The following is a 14856-nucleotide window of genomic DNA, read 5'->3' on the forward strand; positions in this document are numbered from 1 at the left end:
CAGGATCTTCTAGAGTTACCCTCCCCTATGGCTGGGAGCTCGCCAGAATTCTACCCTCGACATTTAGAAACATGAGAAGAGCAGATTGATCTTGACTCCATGATGCCTGTTTGTGACCTCCAAGATGAGAAGCCCAGAGCTAGAGTGAGGCAAAGCGGTGGTGTTATTATGGGCTGTCATACACTCCATAGACTAATGGCTGTCTTTCTTTCACAGGACTGTATTTGAAGAGATCAAGAAATGGAGAGGATTTCTTTTTTCCACTCAGGTGTTTAGGGTGAGTAGAACACCTTATCTTGTACACTGCACAATGAAGAAGCATGTCTGTATGGTCAGAGGAACCCCTCCCTTGTTCTATCTTTGCTAGGATAACACCAGGCCTAATTTAGCAGCAGTGAGGCAGAACATTTGGATTTTGTCATCCATTTCCAGAACTATTGTTCACTTCCTTTTGGCGCTCCCACTTCTCGTTTTAGCTGTATATTTTCTGGTAGGTTCCTCCTCTGAAAATCAGGCCCTTCAAAAGTATCTCAGGTTGGGCACTCGCAAGTTGCTTGTGGAAATGTAGGCCAAAGATCGTCCCTGCTCTAAAGGCCCATTCAATTAAGGGCCCAGTTCAACTTCCATTGAAGTCAATAGGATGCTTTCTGATGACTGCAATGTTAGGTCATCTAGTAGGTTAGGACATCTAATAACTACCTAGATGTTTGAAGGATGTAATACCCCGTTTGTATCGCTTCAATGAGAGTTTGGGCCAGGATCCTCAAAGGTATTTAGGCTCCTGACTTCTGCTGAAAACAATGGGACCTAAACACCTTTGAGGATCTCGGCCTTTGCCTTGTGTCTGAGTATGGATTTCAGGATTGACTCCCAATGAAGAAGAATTATTACTTAGGATGGCACCAGTGCCTAGGCACTCAGACCTTGCAGGGATGAGTATGATGTAAGGGCGTAGATACAACTAGAAATACTGGAATGAAATGGAGAGAGAGAATTTCAGGCTGAAAAGCATGACAGATTTCCTGATGGTGAAGTCTATATTACTTGGTGAATAGATTTTCAGTGGGAATTGGGCACCTAACATAGTTTTCGCACCTTTGAAAATCTCACTCTTGGGCTAAAATTCATAGATTCCGGTTGGGTTCCAAAGATGTGAGGGCAGAAAATGAGCCTTCTTTTGAAATTCACACTGTGCCTAAAGCCCCCAAAGCACATGTGCACTACTTAACTCTGCACAAGTAATGCATAGAACTTGTATCAGCTTCCTACACCAAGGTTTTACCTTCAGTCACAATAAATCCATATCTAAAGTTTTTAAGAATCAGCTATAGTATATTATATATTATATATATATGATATGATATGTGTAGACCAGGCAACCTCTGGCAGTCTGATTTTCAGTGTCACTCACACTGCCCGGGTCCTGGCCACCAGTCCGGGGGCTCTGCATTTTAATTTAATTTTAAATGAAGCTTCTTAAACATTTAAAAAAACCTTATTTACTTTACATACAACAATAGTTATATATTATAGACATATAGAAAGAGACCTTCTAAAACGTTAAAATGTATTACTGGCATGTGAAACCTTAAATTAGAGTGATAAAGAAGACCCGGCACACAGCACTTCTGAAAGGTTGCTGACTCCTGGTGTAGACATTTCTAACTGAAGTGTCTGAGTGCTACTGCAATAATAATATTAAATAGATATAATACCTACTGAATACCACATAGGTAAGAAATATAAGAACAGTCTGTCTATAACGGTTGTGTGTGTGTGTGTGTGTGTGTGTGTGTGTGTGTGTGTGTGTGTGTGTAAAAAACACGTGCTGTTGAAGTCTGGCAATACCCCTACTGATTTCAATAGGCACTGGTGGAAGGCTCCGTGGTTGAGCATTTGGAACCCTAGGTCAGTCTGCACCCAACTGAAAGTGGCCTGATTTTTACAGGACTTGCAACCATCGTTGTCTTTAGGGAAGTTGAAAGGGCTTAAAACATCAGGTCACATATGTCTGAGGCTGCTGACTAGATGTGGGGGCCTCACATGGCCTGTTGGTATAGCACAGAATTTGGAAAGGAGAAAGAGCTGCTGGGTTATTTGGGGGTGTTTATGTACCTGGGTGGGATAGACGGACGGACAGACACACACAGTGTTTTTGTGACTAAGTTTCCTTCCTTCCTTTCTTTCTAGAAGCACTAAGGGAGAGATTCTCACTTTTATGCCATGACTTTTATACAGCCGCAATGTACAGGGGCCACAGAATTTCCTTATGTGCTGCGTGACAAATTCCATGGCACAGTCATTGGATGTGGGGCGCTGCAATCAGAGGTGTGACTGCAGCACATCTAGACATACCTGAGCTAGCTTTGATCTCCCTAATTTGAATGCCAATAGCAGTGAAGCCGTGACCACACCCGTGGCAGCTTGGGCTAGCAGCTTGGTCCTGGGTGGGGTTGAACAGCCTTATGCTACCACAGCTTTGCTGCTATTGTTACTTTAGCTAGCTAGATCAAAGGTAGCTTGGGTGTGTCTGCACATGCTGCAGTCACACCTCTGATTGCAGGGTAGATTTACCCAGAGGCTGTCCTACAAAGGCTCCTTTGCAAGCCCTGAAATGGAAAAGGGGGCTGTATGCAGCAGCTGCAGAATCCCTATCATTTACACTGCTATGGAGATTCTTGGCAGCTGCAAAGCAACCCATGGGCAATTGTGGAGCTGCACCATAATTTAGAGCAGCTGCTGGCTGTTCTAAATGATGCTGGTGGCTGCGCCAGCCCTTGCAAGCAGCCCAAAACTGGGAGGGCGTAAAGCCACCTTTGTTCCATGTCCCCTGATTGCACCTGCTGAAGAATCTCAGCCTTTGATTATTGTTGTTCAGTCCCTGACTGTAAGACTCAGCAAACAGCAGGGTCATGAAGATCCGTGACTGAGCATGAGCAATTCATGACTGAAACTGAAACAAAGCTGACTCTCAGACAAACTGATGGTTCCCGGGTGCATACTCTTCTCTGATATTATTCATTGCTTGTAAATTCTCAGATTATGCAGGAAAGAGGGGATGCAAAATTAAAACTCTACTATACAGAGGAAATATGAACAAGGTGTCTGAAAAGTTAGAACCAGCTGGGCTTATGGTGACGAACTAGACATATCTTGCCGAAACATAGCTGCTTTGTATTATGTGCTCCCATCCGTGAAATACCGTAACTACGTTGTCTCTGTGGCACTCAGAGTTTAATGTGTTTTGAATCATATATTAATGTATTGTGGAATTATTTGTAATCTAGGGCCTTATTTGCTGGAATTTTTACCCCTTTTCTACACCAATATTATTGTTTTGTTTTAAACAGGAAAAACACACATTGGGACTTTTTAAAGATGAAGACCTGTTTTACTTTAAGTGTGAGGGATAGTAAAGTTTGGCGAAGGCCACAGACTGGCATCTTGATCATAACTTTCACGCAAGTCAGGGGCCAGATCTTCTGCTGGTGTAAATGGTAATAATCAGGAATAAATCCACTGAATCATTGGAACTCACCAGTGTAAAAAGTGAGGAATTAAATCTCTTAGAGTTTTGTTCTGAAACAGGTTCCCCGAGACAACAAAAATGCCCATGAAAAACAGATTGGCAGAGGCCCTGGTGTTTTTTCACCTTCTTCTGCAGCATTGGGCATGGGTCACTTGCAGTTTTAACTAATTTAAAGGGTGGATTCTCTGTAACTCGAAATCTTTAAACCATAATTTGAGAATTTCAGTAACTCAGCCAGAGGTTAGGGGTCAGGTACAGAAGTGGGTGGGTGAGGGTCTGTGGCCTGCCAGGGCTGCCTAGAGGATTCAGGGGGCCTGAGGTCTTTGGCAGTGGGGGGGTCCTCGTTTCAGTGGTAATTCGGCAATGGAGAGTCCTTCCGCTCCGGGACCCGCCGCCGAAGTGCCCCGGAGACCCGTGGCGGGGACCCCCTGCCGCCGAATTACCACCAAAGCAAGACCCGTCACCGAAGTGCCGGGTCTTTGGCGGTAATTCAGTGGCAGGGGGTCCTTCCGCCCCAGAGTGGAAGGACCCCCTGCCGCCGAAGTGCCGATAACGACCCGGAGCGGAAGAAGCTCTGGGGGCCCGGGCCCGTGAGAGTTTTCCGGGGCCCCCAGAGTGAGTGAAGGATCCCCATTTGCCCCCACCTCTGGGCGGCCCTGTGGTCTGCAATGGGCAGGAGGTCAGACTAGATGACCATGATGGTCCCTTCTGACTTTAAAGTTTCTGAGTCTATGAGACATATAGACAAAAGATAAATATATGCAGAGCTATCACTATAACCCATGCAGAGTCCTGATACCATGAATTTCCTAGGGGTTAGGAACAGCAAGACCAAATGAAACTTCTCCTGTGTAAATCCATGTGATATGGATTCTTGTGGGACATTTCCCATGATGGCTGCCTAGGAGAGTTGATGTGCTACATTTGCTGCAGCAGGGGGAATAGAAATCTTTATGATGATGCTTTGGATTTACTCCACACGCTCCTTTTTTTCAAAGGCTTCCACAACAATACCAATCATCTGAGCCTGTATAGTCATGGTGGCTTAAACTATGCCCCTGTGGTGTCTTGGGGCAAACAAGGAGTTAAAAATTGAGGGGAAGGGCCTGGGAAGAAATATGGACAGGGTTAGTGAGTAACCAGCAATCACCTGGGAGATGGGTGGGGCTTGGGCATAATGTATTTGTTCACTAAGTGAACTCTCTTCATTCACATGGATGGTGTAGAATCATAGAAATGTACAGCTTGAAGGGACCTTCAGAGATCATCTAGTCCAACCCCCTGCACAGGACCAAATATACCTAGATCATTCATGCCAGGTGTTTGTCTACCTTGTTCTTAAAAACCTCACAAAGAGGGGAGAAAGTTTTGGGTCATGCAGAGATCAGTCTAGGTGACAACCTATACTCTTTCTCTAAAGCAGCATTTCACAACCTTTTTCATACCAGGGATTGGCTTGCTGTCTTCCTAAACTGTGTCAGGGAGATGTCAGGGACTGGCAAGGAGGCTGCCATGGACTGGCATTGGTCCACGGACCGGTCATTGAGAAACACTGTTGTGGAGAGCAACAAAGCATATGCCGCTAAGGCTATTTGTGAGCAGCTCAAGATTGTAATGGTTAACACGTTTGTATTAGAGAGGGGTCTAAGGTCAACATTCTGGTCTGGATTTCAAACTCCCCAATATCTGAGGATGTCTGGTTGGGAGGGTCTGCAGAGAAAGGCCCTTATCATAACTTTGGGATCAGGGTCTAGGTTTGGAAGCATACACAAAATTTGCATGCATCCTCATTCAATATTACACTCTGGACCATTTAGTTCTAATGTTTGAAACCACTTCTCCCTGAAGACTAGGGAGTTAGAGTTCAGACTTCGGCTTTGGGCTCATCTCAAAGTTTATATGTTTAGTGATTTGATTGCTGGACCCAATGAAAACACCGAGTATCTACGATTATTTTTTATGGAGTGTTAAATGGCTGGTGTGGTATACTGGGATACTTTGGATACATCCTTCTGAAGACTGATATGCCAGAGTAGGATACGTATAAGCAGTCACTGCTGTGCTAGATGCAAGTGCATAATAATTGAGCATGTATGTGGCCAGAAAAAAATCAGGAGCCTTATGGTCAGACTCATCCTCATCCCCTAAAATATTGGTTTTCTCACTGATGTCACGGGAAGGACTGTCATTAGCCAACTCTTTAAACTTACCCAATAAACTGAAGGAAGTTTTGGAATGATGTTAGTCTTTCATCCCATCTCTGGATACTGCTCCGTCATCTATGCCAGAGATTCTTTGTTTCTGGGACTCAGAGGGCAGTTGTATTAGATTGTACTGTGTGTTAAGATCATTCTGTGCTGCCCATCACCATAACGGCGGAGCAACTCGCTAGAACTAAAAATAACAAAACCATATCAGTATTACTCTTTCCCTTCCTAGCAGGTAGTGGTATGTTTCTTGATTACATTATTGGAGCTTTTGTGGGTCTGAGAGCATCTTAAGATGAGGAGCCAAATTAGTTTGCGTTACCAAGCACGTCAGGTACTGTCAAAAAGAATTCCCTAACAATCCCATCCTGACCCTCCAATAAGGTTTTCGGACACCTTGCATTGCAGAGCACATAAGCAGAAGGCTGTACTGCACTATCAACAAACTGTTCAGGAACAAAGTATCACCACTTCCAGCAAGTGGCGCTTAATGTGACTGTTTGGCAAGCAGTGTTGCCTCCCTCCTTGGCTGTGCTGATGAGAAAGCATTGGTGCTTTGAATGGGAAAATGCCATGAACAGATTCCATGAATAGATTCCTGGGCTGGGCCTCAGGCAATGAAGGTTCAATTCCTGGTTCTCCTGTGAACTCCCTGTATGGCCTTGGTCAAGTCACTTAATCACTTTGTGCCCCAGTTTCCCCATTTGTGAAGTGAGGCTGATACAAAGGTGTTGTGAGGATATATTCATTAACATTTGTGAGGCCACAGATACCATGAGGTGAGGGCCTATGAGTACTTAGATCAATGGCATCTCTCATACACCCAGGTATATATGAATTTTACGCAGATCTCCTGAGTCCCAACCTGGTGCCTCATCACAAGACTGTTTATCACAAGCTAAAGAGGAGATGGTTATATATTTCTGAGAGACCCTGGTTATAATGTTGGCAACATATTACCAGTATCATCTCCAATTTGTGTTCCTCCAAGCAATCAATTTGCCATTGTCTTCTTCCCCCCACCTCCCCACCCATTTAGTAATAAACACTCCAAAATACCATGGATTGCTGTTGTGGTGAATCCCTTACTTGACATGAACATTTGCTAGTCTTGTTTCTTTCTAATGCATTTCAGTGCAACGGAGAGAAAAGTATCCCTTGCTCCTAGTGAAATACTGCATTGGCATTGGTTATTTTATAGGACGTGTCGCTTTAAACGACGCCTTTGCCATCTGTTCTGCCTGCTAATTACAAATGCAAAGCAAATGTAACTCACATCTGCTTCATTTAAAATAAGGGAGACTGCAGTGACCAAATTATTCCTTATTTAAGCATCACATGCCTCTTTATTTCCCGTTACAGGCCAGCGCCTGCTCTTCCTTCCAGTTTTCAGTAATAAGAACTGCCATAATAGATCAGATGAGTGAGATCCACCTACCCCAGTAACTTGTTTCCAACGGTGGCCTGTACCATCTGCTTCAGAGGAAGGTGCAAGACACACTCCACAGTGAGCATTTATTGAGGCTTTATAAGGGACAATCCCTCACTTGCAGAGAGATGGACAATATAACCTAATGCGTCTGCTGTGAGGTTCTGGTTCTAATCTCACTTACAGGGTGTTCATCAGGAGTAATCCCTTTGAAGTCAGTGGAGATGCCCTAGTGTAAAATCTGTGTAAGATCAGAACCAGTTCCTAGGTGAGTTCCATCTCTGTTTTCTGTGGAATGAGGCAGGTTTAGCAGTGAGGCCTCTCCAGTAGCCATGGCAGGAGCTGCACAGGTAGTAGGTTAATAAAAGTTGGTGCAGTGTTCTCCTGCTGCTTTGTCCATCAGAAGAAGAAATGAATGTTCCTGGCTTCTGAATAGGGGCTCAAAGGCTCTTCTCCTTAGAGTGATTCACCAGAAGAAGAGCCACCCCTTTCCTCCTGTGAATCAGCAGGGGCCACATTGTCAGAAAATCACCCCCTTAAATAGGCTCTGCCTACCCAAAGTGTGCAGATTGGCAAAGCTATTTCTGAGTCCGTTTCCACCAACACTGGTTCACAAGAGCAGTTCTTCTTTCATATGCATCTCAGGTTGATATGTAGATTGTTGAGCCATCTAGCTGCTGCATCGTTGAGGGTAGCAACGTGTTGCAGTCTGCCCTCCAATCTTCTAACTGTGCACTCCTCCACAGCATGTTTGGTTGTCTGCATCGCTGCTGTGACACTGAAGTTCAGGCTAAACCAAATTTCTGCATTTTGGCACTTGCTCTGGCCATTCCATTAAGCAGCCTGTTAAGCCTAGTCCAGGATCTGCAACCCAGATTGCAGACAGGTAGGTGTAAATTAGGGTTTAAGTTGCTCAGCATGCCTCTACCTCTATTCCAAAGTTACTGCTACTCTGCCAGGACACAGCTGTCAGCCTTGATATGCCATTGTTCATCCAAAATTGGCACTGGATTGGCAGCACTAGAAATTAATGCATGAATGGATGCTTTAAAAGGATGTCACAAAGTCAGTGGTGGCAAGTAAGCAGGAGCTGCAGGTGTACGTCTTTTCTTGTGGAGACAGGCAGGGCTTCCTGTGGGAAGGGTGTGTTGCTTATTTGTGCCTGTTGGCACCATTGTCAGCCCTATGCGCAGCAGGCTGTTTTCTTCCATCATAGCCCTCTGTGCAGTTTTCAGGCATCTCATCAAAGTTTTGAGGGAGCTAAATAAGCCAACACATGTAAATTAGATGTTAATCGTGGTGATTAAAGCAACCGCTAATGATTCGGGTAGCCATGTTTATCTAGGAATCAGTGAGACGTGTATGTCAACTTCTGCCCCGGAGTGCTGCATGGTATTCCGCTGGAGCGAATACAGTCATCAGGTCTGATGTTCATAGGACATGGCCTCTGCTCCCCAGGAGGTCCCTGCGAAGTTCTGGATCAAGGCAGTGCAGGAGGTGATCATCTTTAAGTATTCTAAATGGGGCCAGTATGTTAGACTATGGTCCCGTTTGAGTCCAAATAGGTGACAGCTGGCTGGAAAGGGAATGGATGATCCTCCACACAGACTGTAGGATGCTGAGTGGCCAGGTAATTGTTCAGACAGAAGGGTGTAGCCACGTCTTACACTCACTTAACTAAGTCTCCACTGACGAAAGTGAGCGGCCAGAGCATCCAGGTCATGACTGAGCAACCCTTTACAATCATGTAGTTCATTACCCACCTCAGTGAGACAGATGCCATCCTCCTGTATGTCCTCATTGGCTTTAGTTGTTGGTCGGCAGTGAGTCTACATGTTGAAAAGAACAGAGGGGCTAGTTGGGGTCATTGCAGGAGTCTGGAGTCCTAAGCCAGCATCTCTGGCTAAGGCATCTCTGTAATGAGACTAGTTGCAAAAGTATCTTTGGAAGCACAGACAGAAATTGAAGTGACCTAGATTTTGAAAGCTGAGACGAGACGAGACGAAGCGCTTGCTGTGCTCTGTTCTAAGGGGACATGAAGCCAAAAGCTAAGCAGTGAAGCAATTTCTCTTGCTGCAGCACTGAAGAAAAGGAGATTTAGTTCTTTCTTTAAGCAGCTCCTTATCTTTAGCCCTGTTAACCCCATTTGTTTCACCCTTGGTACCTTCACTCTCTCTCCTATTCCAATTCCAAGAGCAGACCTAGAAATGACCCTGAGATATTTTTCTTCTCCTAAAAGTAGTTGTAGCTTTTAGAAACACACCCGCTTGGCTTCTCTGCTCCTTGCTTTGGTATTGAACATGTAGGCGCCTGCCTCTATCCCCCAGCCGTTGCTCTCACTATCAAAATCAATGCATTCCTTTTAACTTTACTTTCAGGGTGGAAAAGAACGGGGTGGTTGTGATGTTTATACCTACCAAAAGAAACCTTCACTTCAGTAGAGCACTTTTTCTTCTTCATTTTAAAGCTGATGTGGAATCTTGCCTTCCTTTCCAAGAAATGTAGAAATCATGCAAACTTTTTTTTTAAAAGGAGTTTTCTTAAAATATTAGGGCAAAGGTCTTCATAGTCAAGTCTGCACCTATGCATAGGTAGTTATAAGTGGGGGCGGAAATGTTTTTTTGTTTTGATTTGGTTTTTTTTAATAAAGATCATGCTTGGAACACCTATGCCTCCAGGTTCAAATCTCAGCAGACTGACTTAGCCCTTCATACACCTGAGGCAGATACACTGGGTGCCATGCAGTTTATCGTGTGTGGGACTTTGAGATGAGACCTTAAAAACTAGATATGATAGCCCTGGTAAAACACAGGTCCTAAACCTTCCTCAAATTGTGGGTGATCAGATCTGAATCCAGATCCAAACTCTGTGATTTGAGATCATCTGTTACAAAATGAGGTTCCAGGGCACTTTTCATAAGAGTAGAAGCTTTTGTCTGTATCCTAGATCTGAAGAATGAACTTATGATTAAAGCATTATACTGGAGTTAGGAAACCTGGAATAAATTCCTTGCTCTGTTGCACACTTCTTGGGGGACCATCTAAAAGTTGTTTGTTCTTTCTGTGCTTCCATTTGTAAAACACAGTGTTGTCACCTCTCATGAATTTATCATGAGTCTGACAGTATTTAAAGCTTCATCTCCTGGAATCATGTTGTTATGCAAGAATCTCAGCTTTCAAATTAAAAAAAATATAATGTTTCTAGCCCTTATGGACATGGAAAACAGCTTGGAAACATGATGGCTGAAGGCTCAGAAAACCAGGAGACAAATAAAAAGGACGCAATATTTATTATTTGTCTTAAATTATTTGCTGGCACTGGGGGAAAAAATCAACTACTGGAGGCCAATTTTACAGGCTACTTGTACATCTATAGCACTATTGGTACTAGTTTTTAGGTTATTTTATGCAGAATAATATATAGAGCCAGTTGTACTAATTTTAGGTAATTTTTATAGATCCAGTAACAGGAACCTAATGATATTTTATTAAATGTGACTTTTCTAAGGTATTTAAATCTAATTTTTGAATCCAGTCAGATGTCTGTCTGTCTATAGATACAGATATATAAAATCACACTCATAGAGGGTTATTACTCTTTTGTGTGGTTGCAATGAATGGATGACCAGAAGAATGACCTTCACATTCTTTTTGCATTACCCAGTGTGGAGGTGTGTACATAAATTCTCCCCGCAAGGCACATTGCAGGTAGTGGCAACTCTAGGTCTAAAGATTGGGTGGGGCCCTGGAACTTGCCTGTAACTGTACATGTGCTCATTAATGGGCTGAGTGCCCTCCACTTCCGTGGACTTTAGTGGGATCCCAAAGTGCTCGGCATCTTTCAGAAGCACCTGGCACCTTGTAGAATTAGGTCCCGTAATGAAGGGCACTCTCCAAAAAACCCCTTCATGCTCCCCTGCGTCATTCAGGCTGTTTCCTGAAGTCCCATTGACGTTGATTTGGAATCTTGCTATCGTGCGCTATACAGTTTATGGCACTGGTGTAGCTGTCCTTGCATTGATCTTTCTTGTAAGAGCTAGTGTATTAAATAAGCAGCTATGAATAGTGTATAGAGTTGGAATCATAGCAATTAAACATGGCAAAGACCTGTTTTTTCCTGTCCAGTCCTGGTCAGTGCATGATTGTTCAGGAAGCTTTTTCTTGATATTTAGCCTAAAATTTCCTCTCCCTCCTTTAATCTCATTACTCCTAATTACAGCTCCGCGTTAGGGAGGAAAGGTAATTGATTTTACTCAAGTCTGTTGGGGAGAGACTGCAGCTCCTTGGATGGAATTATTTGTACAAAGCCAGGGCAGGTAGGATACCACAAGCCCACCCCGTGCACATCCATTGTTCTAATTCTTCCACTTTGCTCCATCCCAACCCCAATCCCAATGCAGCCCTTGGCTCAGCATAATTTAGAGGAGCCTACCAGTTCATGCTTTGGTCTGCTTCTGGGGCCGCACGCCTATGAATCACCCCTTACTCAGAACAGAATATCATTACAATCTAGTCTGTGGTGTCTGGAATATGACTACTGCTCATCAGGAGATGAAAGCGTGCCTATCCCATGGCCAGTCCTCCGAGTCATCGAGTCGTCTGCCCTGAAACTGGACTTAAAATCATACAATAATTATGTCTGTCTCAACTAGACCCGGATTAGCTGCTTCACTCTTGGTCTCCCGGTGCACCTGCTGTTCTGTGGTAGCAGCATGACATGCATGTCCTCTTACAGTGGAACCTTAGGATGTACTAACTACATCAAGCAACATCGGAGGTGTATTTTGCCTAGCATGCCTTATTTGCTGGTTCCTCATTTAGGTACTTCGGTGATGGACACAGTAGGAACAAAAAATTAAGCTACTCTGATGGCTTAGCAGCATCAAAGCAATGTGTTACTGTAGAGGAACAGCAAAACAGGAGGTTCACTCGAAGAAAGTGACTAGGCTCCATCCACGTCACTTACACAAATCCTTGTGCCAGTCAGAGCCTCCCCTGTTGTCAGACTTTCTAATTGTGATGCCAGGTAACTTCTTACACAATATTACTGCATTCCATTAAGAGAGCATGTGCTAAACCTTGATAGTCACAGACACCAATACTTGGATGCCAGCTTGTGTGGAATCATTCAAAGTTTCCTTGCTTCGTACTCCATTTTAGAACACAGTTAATTGATTATATGTTATTTCTGGTGGGGGCAGGGGGACCACATTTTACAGCTTTTCTAGACAATCAGCCCTTAAATACTATGCTGGGAATGCGGGGGGGGGGGGGGGGTATTTCCCTGCCTTTAAAGGGGGTTCATCCTCCCCATTGCAGACCAGCTTTGCTGCTGGATGGCTTTTATCCATGACTAATAAATGTCTCTCTGTTTCTGCTGTTGGAATGCACCAGCTTGCACTGAATGGCAGGTAGTATCCAAAAACTTTGCCCAAGAGGAGGTTACCCTCAGACCCCCTGTGAGGGTTTTATTCCCTCGTCTTCAAATTACACAGTTCAAACATGTTGCTACAATACATGTAATGATGATAAAATGTATGTGCGACTGCAAAGAATAACATTAAAATAATGATATACCTCTCACTAGGTCCTATAAAAGGAAGTCTTAAACATCTGCTTTCCTCTAGCTGGGTAGAAACAGATGTTTTGAAGCCCTGAGAATGAACAGAGTGGCTTTTAAAAGGTCTAGCGTAGCTCACAACCAAAATGAAAACATGGTCTTTGTTCAAGCATACTGTGGATTAAAAGTCACTAGAACCTTTGGAAAATAAAACAAAATGGACCCAGAATTCAGTGTGTCTGTGTTTAAGTCCTACTATGACGGGTCTCTGATGTCATTTAGGCCTGTAGGCACTGCTGAAATACTGTTGCTAGTAAATCTTCTTGTGTATTGGGTGAAGATCATGCAGTTAACAAAGGAAGCTAAACATTGAGGTCACTAAAGAGATTCAGGGGTTAAAATATTCTGTCAATATGCAGACAGTGCCTGCTTCTGGGCCTGATCCAAATCACATTGAACTCCACAGACTCTGAATTACACCTTTGCTGCATTCACTAACCTGTGGAGGGAGGAGGTGGCTATGGGGTCTTCAGAACAAGGGGTTGGCACTGGACATCTTGCAAGAGCTGACTGAAAGGCATTACTAGTTGCAGGCTTTTAGTGTTACAGTGCATGAGTGGAAAAATGATGACCCCAGTGTACCGGTTCTAGTAGACAAGTGTCCAACACGTTATAGAAACTACCATCACCACTGGTTCCCTTATTGGCACTGAGGCCAATACTTAACTGCAGTCTTTTCCTAAGGTCCTTTGTGATTCAGGTTGAGATGCATTAGCAGAGTGATACAGACTACCGCCCAGGTTGTTTCTTTCTTTGGGTAAACTGAAGACCTATTTCTCCCTAGTGGTCAATTCATCACATTTCAAAAGTAGGAAATGTATATGATAATTTACTATAACCCTAACAGTTAAGGTGGAGAAATCTGGTTTGAAGGAAATAACTCCTGCCTTGAACCTGTGTTGGTTGCTTGAATTAGATTGGACTCAGACATTTTTGAAGTTCAGTAATTTTTTTTAAAAAATCATCCAACTTCTAGACTTCCTGGTTTCAGTTAAAATAGGAAACAGAAATATCAAATGCTGGGACCAGATTCTCCTGATCTCACAAGGTCAGTAAAGCTGTTTAGATGTTTTAGCCAAAGGAAGCCAAACCTCCGAACCTTTTGATGTTCACTCATCGCTGTCTCAGATCCAATTTGTTAGAGTCAAGGGGGGCAAATTCTGAGCCTGCAGACAAAGCCCAGGTATAAGAGAGAGAGAGAGAAGTGGGGAACTCAGTCCTCAGCCAGAGCTCACAAGCAGTGAAGCCCTTGTGTATGCCGTTGCAGTCAGACTGAGAGTAGATAGTCTGTTTCACCCTCCATAATAATAAGTAGCAATTCTTATGCATAGAGCTCATTGCACTTTACAAAGGTAAGTAAGTAATATTATCCCTGTTTTATGGGTGGGGAAAAGGAGGCACAGAGGATACATCTACCCAGTAATTTAAACACCCACGCCTGCTCAGGTCAGAGGGTTCAGGCTCATGGGGATTGAGTTGTGGAGCTGTAAAATTGCTGTATAGATGTTCAGGCTTGAGCTGGAGCCCAAGCTCTGGGACCCCATGATGGGGAGGGTCCCAGAGCATAGGCACCAGCATGAATCCAAATGTCCACACAGCAGTTTTTATTCCCGTAGCCCAAGCCAGCTGACCTGGACCAGCCATGGCCGTACCACAGGTCTTTAATTTCAGTATAGACATATCCAAAGAGGTGAAACAGGTAGCCAAGATCAAATGGCCATTTCATAGCAGAACTAGGAAGCCAACTCTCTTGACACTCATCTTCCGACCTATCCACTCATTGGACTACCTCCTTGGGAGCACATGTCCCTTGTCACAGCTTGGGACCCTAAAGGAAAATGCACTTGTTCTTAGAGTTCTTGGCTTTATCACCATCTCTGTCACACAGACACAGAGTGATCTGCTTGGGAGTCTGTGTTTCTGCCTCAGGATGATGAAGGGCTGAATCCACCCTGCAGGAAGACTTTTTTTTTTTTTCTTCAATGCTGAACCATAGACCTCTAAGCCATCCTCAGCACACTGCAAGCATGTGATCCAGACACAGGTAAAAGTATTGCAATAGGATCATGGTA

At 43.9% G+C, this 14856-nt stretch overlaps 1 long non-coding RNA gene across 1 annotated transcript in view; it reads left to right on the forward strand.

The window, feature by feature from the left end:
• Nucleotides 1-213: 213 nt before the first annotated feature.
• The window catches only part of LOC142047907 (uncharacterized), a 183406-nt gene continuing 168763 nt past the window's right edge, over nucleotides 214-14856 (forward strand). The window contains exon 1 of the long non-coding RNA XR_012657226.1: nucleotides 214-277. This is a non-coding gene — a long non-coding RNA (uncharacterized LOC142047907). The remainder of the gene's footprint in view (nucleotides 278-14856) is intronic.

This window comes from Chelonoidis abingdonii, chromosome 18 (genome assembly GCF_003597395.2).
Source record: "Chelonoidis abingdonii isolate Lonesome George chromosome 18, CheloAbing_2.0, whole genome shotgun sequence".
Classification (NCBI taxonomy): domain Eukaryota; kingdom Metazoa; phylum Chordata; order Testudines; family Testudinidae; genus Chelonoidis; species Chelonoidis abingdonii.